The sequence below is a fragment of the Chinchilla lanigera genome, unplaced genomic scaffold (assembly GCF_000276665.1).
Source record: "Chinchilla lanigera isolate Chin_1 unplaced genomic scaffold, ChiLan1.0 scaffold00035, whole genome shotgun sequence".
Taxonomy (NCBI): Eukaryota; Metazoa; Chordata; class Mammalia; order Rodentia; family Chinchillidae; genus Chinchilla; species Chinchilla lanigera.
Genome location: NW_004955436.1, coordinates 3,814,545 through 3,830,512, shown reverse-complemented (window position 1 = coordinate 3,830,512; position 15,968 = coordinate 3,814,545). Strand labels below are relative to the sequence as shown.

The 15,968-nt window shown below is 45.4% G+C and overlaps 1 pseudogene; it reads right to left on the bottom strand.

The window, feature by feature from the left end:
- Positions 1 to 14,819: 14,819 nt before the first annotated feature.
- LOC102026671 overlaps positions 14,820 to 15,968 on the bottom strand; it is a 1,798-nt pseudogene continuing 649 nt past the window's right edge.

The window sequence follows — 15,968 nt, the reverse complement described above, 5'->3', positions numbered from 1 at the left end:
CCATTTCCCCTTAACTTGTGGGTGTTGTGTATTTTGTCTCAGCAGCAAGCGAAAAGTAACTAAGTCAGAGGTTAAAGGAGATTAAAGCCCTGCAAATCTGCCTGTAAGATTCTGAGTGCTTTCTGGAACAGGAATGTGAAAGAGAGAAACTAACTGTTCACTAAATATGTGGCAAGCATTGTTAGGCAGCTGTAAGGGTTAATGTCAGTGCCAAGGGTGGTGACTCCTGTCTGTAACCCCAGCACATGAGAGGCTGAGGCAGGAGGATCCTTGTGATTTCAAGCCCAACCTGGGCTACAAAGTGAGTTCAAGGCCAGCCTGAACTGCATAGTGAGACCCTGACTCAAAAAGTGGGGGTAATGTCAAGTAATTCTTACATCATCTCTCTGAGGTAAGATTCTTCCTGTCCTAATGATAGTGAATACATATGAAGCCACTGACAAAAGCAGAAAGCAGGTAGCAATTACAATGCTGCAAGTGGTCTTACTCTACACTGGAAACTATGCATTGATCTTATGGCCAAATGTATTTCCCAGTATTTCCATCAAGGTCAGACTTCAAGATAACCCACCCAAAAGGGAGCCTAGTTCTCCTTGTTGATTCCCACCCAAACATCTGTGGAGCAGAAGTTGTACTCTCCGCTCCCGTCTGGCTCTGGAAGAGGAGATGTCCAGTTGTGGGTCTCCTGATTTGTCCCAGGAGAGTCTGAACGCAGAAGGGCAGAGCACCCCTCACAGTCTGAGGCTGTCTGCTTCCTCTCTGATGAAACAGCTCACACTGCACAGGAAAGAGGAAGAAGCTGATGTTTTCCAGGCCACCCCCTCACAGAAACATGGGCGGCTGTTCCTAACCCTGGCACTTTACTTCTTACGTGTGTATTGTTTGATTCCATTAAATTCAGTATCTACTTTTACTAAAACAATGTGCATATAGCTAGGATTTTGTCTTTTAAACCTTCTTATATGTTCTCCCTTTTGTGTAAAATATCTATCACATTCATCTGTTCCAAATGGCAATATTTATTGTCCAAATTTAAGTGAACAATCATCTAAAGTTCTCACCGGCCTCTCCCCAAACAGTAACTACCTAATGTGTGTTCTAGTTACCTCCTTACTCGGGCTACAGATGAGCACACAGAAGAGGCTCAGTACATTTCTAGGGAACTGAACTGAATTTCTTGGCTAGATGCTGCCGTGTAGGTAGGCAAGGAAACCACCCACATCAGGGCTCTCAGCCCAAGCCCGAACGGTAAGAGTGACATCCCTATTCCGCTGGCTTTCCTCGAGCTGGCACTTGGAGAAAGGCAGCACCCTGGGTGAGCACTGCTGAGGACTGAAGCCCGCCCAGGCTCGCTAGGAGTGCAGGACCTGCCTCCTGATGAAGTCCCCCACTACCAGTCCCTCGAGTCTTTGTCTTTCGAACAAAGCTTCTTTCAAAACAGAACTCTCAGCTCCCTGAAAGTCCAGACTCAATTAGCATTCCCACTCTGTGTTGCTGTGTTTTTACAGCATTGCTGGTTTTTTTCTATACTGGAAAAAAAGAACTTTTTAAATTAAAAATAAATCACTTACATGGCTGAGAGTTTCATGTTCTCTTCTTAGTTGAGAAGTGCGCCTTTTAAATACTTCAATAAAATTTTATTTGACCACTTAAAAAAAAGTCTTGTAAAGCAGTTGTAGGTTGCTTGCCTTTTCTGGTCAGCCCGCATGTGTGTGGGGGCAGGGCGTGCCTGTGATTAGGGCTCAGGCTGGCCCGGCTGCTTAGGGGGCGTCCGGCTCCACAGGCTCCTTTGACCCCTCTGAGCCTCAGTTTCTTCAGAGTAGGATAAACTCATCTCAAAGCTTCACGGTGCGGTTGAGCATCAAGTCCTGCAAAGATTAGTTGGAAATAGTAAGTTAGGATCAGTGATCACCAGAATGCAGTATTAGCTAATATTAGGATGTATTCTTTGCAGTTGGAGCATGTGTTCTGCGTAAGCAAGCACAAGCAGTGTTTAATCTTGTTTAGAACATGTGATTGTCCTAACTGAGCATGGTTTTGAAGGACAGGTATAGAAATGAGAGCTAGATCATGTCAGGTAGTTGGTGCTTTCCCCAATAAAACACATTTCGAACTGTCTTTTATCTTTTGCTTAAAATGAAAAAGAAATTTAACACAATTGAACAACAGGAAATGCACTTATATGTAATTTGTTCTTATCTCCCTTTTCACTGGGAATTTACCCAGTAATTCATAATATCCTCCTTTGTTTTCAATCTATGCGCTGAAAGGTTCCTGCTGTCAGCTGGGGACATAATGACTTCTTGAAGAGTCAGTCTTAAGGATCAATGCATGGTCCTCCTAACGCATTACAATGAGGTAGTTAGGTCCTCCTAACGCATTAGAATGAGGTGGTTCACCCACTAGAAATTCATTGTCGGGGACAAAGCAGAGCCAACACATTCTGAGAGCTTTTTTCAACCACAGCCAGAAATAAACACCTTTGCGGGTGGCTGGCCTCCTGGTCACACTGCTCCTTAGCTCCGCCTGGTCCCTGTGCAGTGGGTCCTGTGGGGCCTGGCCAGTGCAGAGCGTGTGCAAGAAGCAGAAGATGCTCTTTGCTCTCTCCCTCCACTATTATCTCTGTCAGTCACTCTGATCGGGTTGCTGACATCACCACACAAGAGGAACTGCCTTTGTCAAAGTCCTCAATAGCTGCCAGCTCACGATTCTCAGGCACTGGTCCGTCCTCCTCATCTTACTGCCCTGGCTGAGCCATCCAGGCATTTGGTCCAGTGGCCTCTCTGTTGAGAAATAGTCTTCATCCTCGGGCTCTCAGGACACCCTGGTCCTCTGGACTTCCCTTCCTTCCAGACCAACTCCTCCTGGGCCCTCTTCTCCTACTCTTCTGGAGAGTCTCAACATTGGGGGCCCTCTGGGGCCGAGTCCTCGGTCTCCTTTTTCTCCTTCTATATTTGTATTAGTTTTACCTGTTTGCAGTGCATGCCGCTTACATTGCTCCCGGCGAGTTGGTGCAGGAACAACACCCGTCGTAACTCCTTCTCATCCCCCTTCCTCCCCCTCCATCTCTCCGTCCTCTTCCCCTTGGAGAGAGATCTACCTCCCTACTTCCTATTATCTGACCTTTATTTTACTCTTTATTTATAATCTGGGTTTCTCGTGTAAGAGAAACTGGACATATTTAAGCTGTGTCTGATTTATTTCACTTAACATTATGATCCCAAGGTGCATCCATCTTCCTACACATGAGTCACATTTATCTTTAATGGTTGTAAAATCTGTCCACCCATATTTGACACACTGCTCGCCACACGTGAAGTCTAACCCTCCCCTTCTGACCGCAAGCCCACCTTAGTGAGTGACCTGCACTGAACAGAAAGAGGCAGAGGTGAGGCTGTGGGATTCCTGAGACCAGGGCAGGAAATGTACCAGAGCCTCACGCCCACTCTGCCTCTCTCAGGGTGTCATCTTGGAACCCAGCCACGGGCTACGAGGAAGCCACACAGCCACGTGGATAGGCCACGTGTGGGAGTCCTGGCCAAGCCCAGCAGACACTGGTGGTCACCATCATCAACCAGCTGCACCCCAGGCTCTGCCTGGTCCCGGACCACCGCCTTCGAGATGGCCCAGCTTACACCAACAAAACAGAGACAAATCTCCGTGAAGCCCAGCTTGAGTTACAGGTTTGCAAACAAAATAAAGGCTGCGGCCAGTCCTGGTGATTTTATTCTCTTTAATGCATTTCTCACTATCTGAATCCACGCATAGTTGTTTAATGTGTACTGTCCCAGATGAGAATTTTGGTCTCTTACACATGAGGACTTTATGGTCCTTTATGTTATTAGTTAGTATTGTTCTTAATCCGGGGAGAGTGGCTGTTACCTCATCAGTATCTGTACATATGTGACAAATAAACTTCATCCAATGAAGAAATTACTTCAACATCTAGTAAGTGATGCTGAGTTGAATTTGTATTAAAAATGCACAAAGTATTTTATGATAATTCAAGCTATTCCCATTGAAGAAAATTTGTTCTCTCTGGGATAAAGCTCTCCTTGATGAGTGAACTCTGAATGATTTTTAGAAAATCTATGATGCTGAGCTTTCATGAAAGCCTTAGATGTATTAACAATTAGAATATTAAATATTTAAGTCAGTATTAATACTACACTTTAGCCTAGGAGTTCTATTTATTCATATGTGAATTTTTTTTGCCTATCACACATATTGTTTTCTGGTGTGTGTGTGTGTGTGTGTGTGTGTGTGTGTATGGGTGAGTGTGTGTGTGTGTTTGTGTCTTTTCTAACTTAAATATTACTAAGAACCCCAAGAGGTCTGAGATTTTATCCCACTTGTAAGCTACAAGTCAGTCCCCCATAAATTCGGGGTTGCTGGCAGAAGACCAGAGGCTAGGGCTACAAAAAGCAGGCTCCCAGCGGTAGTAGTAACAGCTGAGACACCAGTGCTTTACTGCACTAATTCCCAGGGTCCTAATTTCCAGAAGGCAATACGACCAAGGCGATAACACCGGTAACACATGCATGGGTAGTGCATTGCCACTGCAGGACAGAAGTCCTGAGCTATGAACCCCTATTCTTTTATATCAGACAATCTCAAATCTGCCCCATCTTCTTAGTGAGACATCACCCTTATTGAACTGTATGAGAAACTAAGCTGCCTTTTCCTCTAGATGAACATGATACCTTTTTTCCCAAGCTGTTTGCTTTGCAACATTTTGAAAAGTGCAGTCCAGGGAAGATGGAAGAGAGAGGAGGAAAGAAAGAAAGAAAGAAAGAAAGAAAGAAAGAAAGAAAGAAAGAAAGAAAGAAAGAAAGAAAGAAAGAGAAGAAAGAGAGAGAAAGAAAGAAGAAAGAGAGAGAGAAAGAAAGAAGAAAGAAAGGAAAGAAAGAAGAACTAAAAAAGAAAGAAAGAAAGAATGGAAGAGAGAGGAATGGAGGGAGAGAGAGAGGAAGGAAGGAGGAAAGGCAGTTCAACGGAAGGACGGAAGGGAGGAGAAGGAGCTGTCAGTTCTTTTCCTCAAAAAAATTAAGCAATACCAGAGGCTGGCGGGGAAATGTCACCTATCATAGACTGAAAATGCCCCCTGAAATGCATGTGCCAAAGCCTTCACCGTCGATGAGATAGCCTTGAAGTGCAGCCTGTGGGAAGGAAGGGTTATAGGAGGGTGTGAAGTTGGGATCCCTTGACGGGAGGAGGATCCTTAAAAGAAGAGAGAACAGAAAGCTTGCTATCGTTTCCGCTGAAAACACAGAGAGCCATATGCACATAGAGCAAGGTGCGGCTGACCACAGCCATGAGAAAAGACTGCAGAACAGAACCTTGACCTTGAACTTTGTAAGAAATACATTCCTGCTGTCTAAGCACCCTTCGGTGTTTTGTTCTAGCAGCCCCATTTGGTAAAACATTTCACAACAGATATGTCCCTGGTAGAGCCCGCTCCCTGCCCTGCCTTTTTCAATGGAGGATTTTTCTTAAGTCAGTTGGCAAATGAAAGTATTTTGGCAGAGAACATCAGGGATAAAAGTACCATTACTGTAGAAATATTAGAATGTCACATCAAATGAAGTACGACTCCAGTCGCAATGGGCTGTTGGTTTCTTGAGAGCTTATTTAGTCAATTGTAAACACTTAAGTTTTTATTCTATCAGGAGGAATCTGAAAGTGCTATAGCTCCGGGACAGAGACGGAAGGCTTGCTGTCCTCTGTTTTCTTCTTCCTCTGTGTGTCCACAGACACGTGCGGGCAGCAGTCCAGCCATGAGTGTGGTGTGGAAGCGGAGCCCCTCAGGACTGAAAATGTGGACTCCGCCACCGAATGTCTAGAACACATGGAGATGAGTTGCTCCTTCAGAGATGAACGACTTCCCAGCGGGCATCTTCCCTCTTTCCTGGTGACAGCTGTCTGGCTTAGGTGGCAAGCTGTCATTCACTCAGGGAAGGGTGTGGGGACTCCCACCCGATGTTCTAGGAAAAGTGATCCTTTATAATTTAACTGTGCCCTTTGTTGCAGAGGGTTCTCCTGGTTTGTTTTCCTTTTTGCTATGGGTTATTACAGTCTTCCTGGAAAATGTAATTTCGGGTGAGGGGAAATCTAAAGCTCTGTGTCCTTCCAGGAGGCAGACAGCACTGCAATTTGAAAACTAATGCAAAACTTGTGGTCAGATCTTAGCTTGATCTAACCCCTCCACCAGGAAGCGAATGAGATGTCATGAAGTCTCCAGGGTTTTACCAAGTTAGAAAGAATAGATTCTAGCATTGTGTAGTGTACCCTCCACTCAGTGGGTCAGAAGCCCTGTGCAGTGACACGAAGTCTAAGGCCACTCAGCCACACGCCACACCAGGGCTGGAACTTAGGTCCCGGGCTCTCAGGGAGTCTCATGTTCATAGTTACCCAAAGAAAATGGGCAGTCAGTACTATATTTCCCTTCCTAATACCAAAGTATTATTTTTTCATTAGTAAATATTTTCTTTTTATGCTTCAGGCAAAACATTTGGACTCTAAATATGAAATTAAAATTTTTAATATTGTGAGATAAAAACAGGGTAGAAAACTTACAAATTCAAGGTCATGCTCAATGATGGATTTTATTATTTTAATTGTCTAATGTTTTTGCAGGCTGAGAAAATTGAAAAACATTTACATTTTTGAACTGGATTATTTTAGGTCAAAAATTAAAGCTAGAAAATATGTAGGTACTGTTTGAATAATGCCACTCTGCTACTAGCCACTGCAGCCCTGCTCTTACCAAGAGCCAATATTATTCCATTTTAAGAACCACCGCTAGTCACCTCCCAGTGGGTCTGGCATGGACAGTGACATGGCCATCCATCTGTCATCGCCCTTGGTCTCCCAGGGGACCCTCAGTGCACACAGAGACCCACACAGCAGGTAAAACGTGCTGCCTGACACCAAGACATTGTCTGGACAAGGATGTTCATTCTTCATGAACATTCCCACGGAGAACCTGACCTCTGTCCGTCACAAACAGGAACTTTCTTTTTGCTTTTTTTCTAACTGGAAGTAGAGTGGGAGAGGAAACAATGTGGATTTCTGGGAGAAGTGGTGTTGGAAGTTGGGCTTGCCGGCTCGGGGAACAATGACGGGAACCCCCGCAGAGCGTGTCCTTTCTACTCAGAATAATGGAAAGCACTTCCACTCTTCTGAGGAAACAGAAGTTCAAAGACAGGACACAGAGTCCCAAGTGCTGGCAGCTTCTGAAGTGTTTTTCCTCCCTCACCAGTGCAGTCTCTCCATGAGAGTAAATTGCGCCCCGGTCCTTCCTTGTATGCCCGTCTCACTAATTAGCCTTTTGAAATGTAACAGACTGGAGCAGCGGAGCATGAGAATGGAAACTGGTGATTCAAAAAAGAATAGAAAAATAAGTAAGATGAGTGAGGACTTTTGTAGGCCATGGATGGTTATGGAGTACAACCTGGGGACCATAAATAAATCAGTGATCAAACAAATCCCCAAAACAGAGAAGAAAAAAATCTAATGTGCAAAGCAGTGCATGTGCATTCTTTCAGCGGGGGACAAATAGATCAGCCGTGGGATGCAGGAGAATGTCCTGGATGCGACATAGGGACAGAGTCCTACACCCAAACTCACGGCTGTCGCTGTTCCATACACCATAGACTGCACACACCTGCCTTGGATGAGCTCGGCTTCATCCTAAGGAGCTGTTCCCTGGTGATGTGCATCCTGCTCTCTAACAGTGTTGGTGATACCTCACCCTATTCACTCCCGGAGTGGAGTCAGTGCCACTGCAGACCAGAGCACAGAAGTCCACAGTGTAGCCATCCGCAGCTTCTCACCGGGTTTACGGGGCTGAGGCGGAGCTCCCTGTGCCAGAGCCCAGTCACTTTGTTTTCCTTCTCTCTCACTCAGGGCTCCGAAGAGTGAATCCATGCTGGTCATCCATGAAGCACCTGTGCTCCAAGACCAGCTCACAGGTGCACTGTCTTGTTTTCTTGTTTGCTTGTAAGACACAGCTACATACCTCCCTTGCAACAGTTGGGCCCCCAGCTTGCTCCTGCAGGGCCCAGTGGAACCAAGCCCACCCCTTGGCTTCTTTGTCTCTCAGAACAGTACAGCCCAGTTCTGAGCGGAGTCCTGAGGAAGCAGAGTCCTGCTCTATGCCTGACTGGTCATCACAGGGAGCTCAGCTCTTCTGTCTCACTCCTACGCCACACTTACACGGTGCTGCTCCCTTGCCTTCTTGTCTTCCTTTTGCCTTCATCTCCTTGTAGCTGCTCTGCTTGCCAGGCTGGTCTCTCCTCGGTGCTAAGATGTCAGGGGTGCTCCCAAATGTGCCCAATGCCAGCTGGAGGGAGAGGCACGGTCTAAGTGACTCTGGAGGGGTCCCAAATGAGGGTCCCTAGGTCCAAATTCTGACTTTCAGCTAACTCACCTTGAGGCACAGATGGGTTATTTAACTTTAGTTCCTAGGAGACTGGTAGGAGAGAGTCTTATGTCTTAGGGTTTAAAGTTTTAGTAAGCATTACCAGCATGGCCATGCACACAGCATTGCGTGGGGCAAGTGTCCCAGCGATGTCACAGTGCTGCTGTTACCTCTGGGCTGGATCCTTCCTGGGATGCCTGTCTCATTCTTTACAGCCTCCATTCTAGGCCTGGGAACCACCAGGAAAAATAATTGATGACATCTCCCTCTTTTTTAACTATAAAGAATTGTTTGGGGGAGAATGAAGTGCAGTGGAGTGGAAACAGTCCAGAATATGATTCCAGCTGACGGAGGTCACAGTCACAGCTGTGCCTTTCTCACTGTGTGGTGGCGGGGAAGGTCATCCGCCTTGGCCCATTTCCCTGTTTATGGAATGGAAACAATAATGACCTCTACCACAGGACAGTTGTGAGGATTCTGCAAGGCAAACCTTGTGAAACCCTTTTGGAAACATTATGCTAATATTTGACACTGTTGTCATTGTTATCTTGCACTTGTTCCATGCTACCAGAAACAGTGCCATAACTTCTGCAGAACCGATGAGGGATAACCCCCATTCGATACTCCAGGAACAGAATTAATCTGTTGTAGTGGCTACATTTCATAATTTGAATTTGCCCAATTCACTGTGAACCCAGAAGGGAAAAAAAAATCACTGTGAAGCTGAGTTCATCACTAAAACATTCTCATTTTAATGTAAATGCACGCATTGCATCATACCACCACACACCCACAGATTTAATTCCCCCTTCTGTCACTCACTTGCAACTTACTCTTCATCAGTTCACAGAATCAAGGGAGCAGAATGTCTTAGGTAGCTTTCTGGCACTATGGAGCAAGCCCTAGATAATCAACTCATGAAGAGAAAGGGTTTGTTTTAACTCATAGTTATGGAGATTCAGTCGATGACCAGCTGGCCTGCTGCTTTGAGTGTGGGGTGGCCATCACGGAGGAAGAGGGAGGAGAAGAGACTGACCAGCAGTGTCCCTCCAATTCTTCTCCCATGAGGCCCTACCTCTTAATGTTTGCTCCACCTCCCAATCATGCCAGGCTGGAGGGTGAAGCCTTTACAACATGGGCTTAAAGGGAACATTTAAGATGCAAACTGTAGCAAGGAGTAATTCAGAAAGACCTGGGTTCCTCCTACCAGACACTGGTGATACCATTCAATGATGATGAGTATGGGGAAATGTGCACCACAGTATTAGACCTGTTGGTGGATGATAACCAGAAAAGTTGGGAATTTCTTTTAATAACAACTAGCTAATTAGTGTGTAACTGAGGGTGAGATCTAGGCTAGACTTTTGCCCCAGACTAAGAAGAAAACCTAGAGTTCTTTTTCCATAATGTGTCAGCTACTTTCCTCTCGTTGTTGAGACAAAATATCCAACACCCAAAATTAAGGAAAGAAAGCTTTATTTAGCTCACAGTTTGTGGAGGTTTCAGTCTGTAATCAGCTGGCTCCAAGGCAGGGTGACATGGCACAGGGGCAACACTTCAAGGCAGCAGAAGACAACAAAAGCAACAAGAGCAAAGAAGAGGGAAGAGCAAGCCTCTTTTCCTCCTTTATATTGTAAGCAGGCTGCCACCCCCTAGCTCAGGTGTAGGACTCATCATCTCCATGCCCTTCTCTTGCACAGGCTCAGGATGTTTACAAAATGAGGACTCTGGCCCCCTGCTGAGTCACTTAGATATACTTCTAAACTTCTCAAGTTGACACAATGAACAACATCCTAGAGTGGAAGGGGCATGTCCTCTACACCCTAGGATGTAGAACTGCTGAGTTACTTAGTTAAGCTTCTAGACTCCTCAAGTTGACACAATGTATCAACCATTACACTTTAACAATCAAGAAAAGTCTATACTGATCATCCCACCTCTTTGCAAAACAGTCCACAGGACACAGTCAGAAGATGCATCTGTGACATTTTGGAGAGGAGACAGGATACAGTGGAGCAGGCATCCCATGGACACTCCCGACCGGCACCATTTTCCTCCACCTGAGTGCAATGCACTGCGACACTTTGAAATATTATGGGGGTACATTAAAACCACTTCCCAGCTCCATCTGTATCCCACACAATCCTTTTGTCCTCCCGTCCTCTGCACCATTGTTTTCAGGTGAACCTGGGAGTCATAACCAGTGTGGGATAATGAAATGAGAATCGTGGCTGCGCTTGAATGCTACTGGTCCCTGCCTGTGAGCCATTCATGAGCCTCATCCATCGGCCCTTTTAGCATGAGTTCAGTACATCTCCTTCGATCCCCACTTGAGTCCAGTGGGAGAGAAGCTTTCAACCAGGAAGACTGTTGAGGGCAGTCTAAAAGTGATTCTGAGTAGCATGAGCCTGGGTAGAATCCCAAAAGATAGACGGCGACATTCAGAAGGCTGTAAGAGCTACAGGGACAAGAACTGTAGTTACTGCGCCCTTTCTGTGTCCTCGAACAACCTACTGAAGGAGTGCTCCTTAGCCTTCTTCCTGCTGCTTATAGCTGTAGCCCAGAGGGTTTGTTTCCTGGGGGGATGTGCGAGGTTTAAACCTGCAGAATTCATTTGTAAATAATTGTATAAAATCAGACAGTATTAGCTTAACCTTATACAAAGTGTGTTTATGCACACTGTAAACTTCAACTTTCAACTCCTAAGTAATGCCCTTCTATTTTGTGCTTGTTCTCATCTTTTTTTCTTTTTCCTTTTTTTTTTTTTTTTTTTGGTAAAAGTAAAGACTGTGCATAGAAAGATATTTTTCAAAGTTCACATAATAATGAACCATCAAGGACTCCTATCTACTGTAGATTAAATTCACAGACCCCCTTTACCAAATTCCCACCCTACACATTGCTATTGGGAGTGTTGTCTCTAACACCGTTTTTCTTTTCATACAGTTTGCAAACAACTATAGCTAAACTCTGAGGAGCTCTTTACCTGGATACTAGCAAGTAAGAATGATGTCACACAATTGTTTCCTACATTCTTTAACAACAACAACTGCAGCAAAAATTAACAAAGACACTAGAGCCCACGATCTGGATTCAAGGCCAGGCTCTCACCTTTATAAGCTGCGTGATTTTCAGTAAGCTTCTTAAGGTTCCATTATTGAAAACTGAGGTTCTTGGGGCTGGGGATTTAGCTCAGTGGCAAAGCGCCTGCCTGGCAAGCGCAAGGTCGTGAATTCGGTTCCCGGTACTGGAGAAAAACCAAAAAAAAAAAGAAAACTGAGATAGCAGTATCTACTTAAAGGATTATTAAATGAAATTAAAGAATAATTAATCATGAACCATGTAGAAAAAAGTCTTGAAATGTAACAAGTCTAATAAACCTAAACAATTTTTGTGTGTATATATAAAACTTGTGAATTACACATTTGGGTATGAAAATATATGATTTATATATATTCATGGGGCAGTAACTACAGTTCTCGATTCGTGTTTATGCACATACATGAATGGAGGTCTTACATTATCTTCTTCAAAATATTTCTCTGATGCTTAAACCTTCATAAGCTTACTTGTTTATTAATGCTTAGTCTTTCTTAAAATTTGTTCTGGTTTTTTTTGTTGTTGTTGTTACTGGGGATTAAACCTAGGGTGTCTGCACTGAACTACATCCCTGGCACATTAGATTATTTTATTTTGAGCAGGGTCTCACTAAGTTGTCCAGGCAGGACTCACATATGCATTCCTCCTGCCTTAAACTCCCAAAGTGCTGGGATTACAGGCATGCGTGACTGCACTCAGGAAATTTGGGGTCTTAAAACAAGTTGTTTATTGATAGACACTAAAATTTAAACTTAATTCTTTAATACTAAAATGCATAAAGTAGTTTAGACATTAGCTTGAATAGGACAAAACCTATTCCCAAGAAGACAACCTTTAACTAATCATAACACAGGACGGTGAGGCAGCCTTTGTCAAGGCAGTGTGACGAAGGTGGTGTGTCTCTATCTGGAGACAGAATACTGCAATGGGTTCTGTGTGTCTGCGTGTGTGTGCTTTTTATCACCCCTGGTAATCCAACACAAAAACCAGCTTCAAATTCTCCCTCATTTTCTACCTCCACTCAGTCAGTCACACCTGCCTCCACATCCAAATGTCTGAGCCGGTGCTCTATCTTCCTTTCCCCAACACTGCCTTAGTTCTGAGGCTGATTCTTCCCTGCAGGGATTCTTTCTCTCTAATGCACACTCCATACGGTGACAATCCATCTTGCCAACATCCTGATTTAATCTCATGACTTTGCTACTTTAAAACTTCAGTGCCTCCCCTTGGTCTCCAGGTATAAAGTCCAAAGCCCCCAGCATGGAGAACATCGGCCAGGATGGTCTGAAACTCACCTTTTCCTCGTCCTCCGCGTGTCCGCCTAGCGCATACCCTCCTGAGCCTGGAGACCACCGCTCGCAGCGCCCTGCAGTCCTGACGCCTCCCCATCACTTACTCTTGCTGGCTGCTTGCAGGGCCCCCTTCCTCACTTTCAGTGTGAACTCCAAAACTCAGGTTAAGAAGACCGTTTTGCCAAAGCCTTCCTCCAGACGACTTCTTCTGAACTTCCTGACCTGACCATGCGGCTCATGTTTGGATCATGACAGTTTGTGCCATAATCCATTGTTTACATGTGTTGCCTTTTCTGCTCCCTACACATTCACAGAGCCAGAGCTGTAATAAGCATTTTATTTATTTATTTATTTATTTATTTATTTTTGTCTTTTTGAGACAGGGTCTCGCTATGCAGTTCAGGCTGGCCTTGGGCTCACATTGTAGCCCAGGCTGGTCTCGAACTCGCAATGATCCTCCTGCCTCAGCCTCCTGAGTGGTAGGATTACAGGCATGCACCACCACACCCAGCTTGTAATAAGCATTTTAGAACCCCAAGGCCTGCTCTGGCCTACACCATGGTGGGAGTTTAACCAGGATACGTGTGTGTCCCTGTGTGGCCCCATGTGTCCCTATATGTTTTGATAAAGAAAATGCTATAGTCTGCTCTGAAGCTAACTGGCTAAATCTGTAGAAAAATCTTTTAGTTTCTTTAGTTCTTCAAAACTGAGAAGATTGTGTAAGAAGTCCTGTACGACTCTCAACCTTGATGATTTTATAAAGACAAAAAAATGAAAGGTCTATTTTGAGAAGTAGACACAAAGAGCACATGGAAATCAATGCAAGTTTTATTTCCAGTGTCATTCATAAGATGACTCAGGTTTTTTTTAGGGTGAAGGTCCCGCCTAGTAGGGAAGGTCGAGGGACACCAGGCTCCTGCATGCAGCAGGATGCCGTTGCTACCTGAACGGGAAGAAGGAGATTCATCTTTAAAACACCTTGGCTTGTTTCTTGTTTCTCTGAAGAGGCTACAAACACAAAAGAAAGAAGGCCTAATCTTTTGTTTGTCTTGAACTGAAAGCAAATAAGTTGTAAGGAGTTATAAATATCTTCAATAAGACTCAGTGAAGTTTCCATTCGATTTTCCAATTAAGATAGGGTTCATAACAAAGACAATTTTTTTGGCCAAACCACATGAAATTTTAGATGCAGAGATTTTTTTAAAATCTTGTTTTATGATCAGATCCAAAAAATTATAGATGATAGTTCAATTTGTTATGCCTGTTGTTAGCTGTTGTTGTTACCTAGCCTGAAACCAAAGATAACCCAGTCCGGGGACACACGGAGGATTCAAAGGCATTTCTTTACATCCTACTCATGCTTTCAAAGAGCAGCACGGATTACACCGGAGGCGGAGACAGGGTATTTGGCCCAGAGGAAGACAAGAGTAAGGAGAGACCGCGGAGAGGCAGCACAAGCAGCCGTAAGAGCCCCCTGTGGATTTCCCAGGGCCAGGACTGCGAGCTGGGGCTGATCTCAGGGGGGAAGCTGGTCTCCAGGGCACCTAGCACAGAGGCCTCCAGCGGGCTCTGGGGAGGCCGGCTCGGCGCTGCGGCTGAGGCCCGAGGCCCGGGCCGGAGCAGCAGCGTTAGCGGAACACACCGAGGCAGAGCTGCGCCACGCGCGTGGGGTGGGAGTAGTTTGGTCAAAAGGAAGGGTCTTGTGACGCACCCCGAAGAGAGACAGGAACGGTAGGCAGTGTTCGGAAAGATCCTCGGATAATGATAACTTGAGCTCACGCGGCGGGGGACAGCAGAGGTAGACCCAAAACTGTCATCCAGCCCCCTGGGAATGGGGATGGGATACGAATCCCCCCGCAGCCTCTATCGGAATTTCAGCTCCTGGAGCCCTGGCGGGCGGCCCCAGCTCTGCCCCCACGCCTGCAGCCTCTCCTGTGCGGCAGAGCACAGCGGAACAGAGCGCCTTGTGGCTTCTTTTCACACAGAAATTTATGGAGTTTATCTTTCTACCTCGCGTCTTCTGCATCCAGCTCCTCGCCATCCTTCGCAGTGCAAACGCGTCCTGCACGCACCTCCCGACGCTCCAGGCTTGTGTTCACGAGGGTAGGAAATCTCGTAGATAGGTAATAAGACACTGCAGAACAGAGATTCTTTTATATATTTTCATTTCCCAGGATGTTTTGTGCATTCTAACTGTTGGGTGAAAATTAACATCTTGATTACTTAGCATATAGGACAGCAAGACCGTTCTTACCTTTTAGGGGTTCGTCCCAGTATCTTCTTGAGGTCCTAGTAAATTATACTTTTATTCCACACAGACAGGCTGAATGCATAAATGATAAAACAGTGAGATGGAAGAAATGTAGGCGGAGGCAGAGCTACACTAAAATCGAACTCTTTCCACCGTGAATGTGTGAAAGCCTTGAGCATATTCTTAGCCTCTATGTGCTGTTTTTCTCAACTGTCAATGAGTAATAAGTACCTACCATGCAATATTATCATGAAACAACATGTATAAATCTTTTTAAAATGTGATCTCTGTTACATGTTAGTAAAGTTTTCCACCTGAATCTGCCCTTTCATCTCTGTGTGTTTATCTTTCAGTGGAGAAGTTTGTCGTTTGACCCCATTGCACACTTTGCCTATTTTCACCATTTACGATTTTCCCACACCTACTGGAACGAGTGCTTTGTCCTTTCTCTGTCAGGCAGGGTCTCCTCCTTAACAACCCATTCTCCTGAGGTATCCCCTGAAGAACCTCACTCACTGCCCACCCTGACGCTGGCGCCCACTCAGCTCCAGGGCGTGTTCTCTGGAAACCTGAGCACACCACTCAGGTTGTACTCCCACTGCCAGGATCATTGTTACCCTGGCAAACTCGGCCCCTTACAGGAGCAGGCCTTAGGTTCCTACATCCTAGTTCCTTCTCCCCAGCTTGGCCGCCGACCCTCTTCCTTGCTTCTACACTGGACTTTGGCACAATCGGTTTGGGTCCCTGACTCCGAACACCTCACTCGGTCCACGACTTACTTTCTGGGTGGATTATTCTGGTTCTTGCATTGTAACAATTGCCTCATGCCACTGGAACCCCACTCTGTGGACTCCACTGAGGCTGCTCTTCCCTTCTCCCTTGACCTGCCGCAGGATTTGTAATC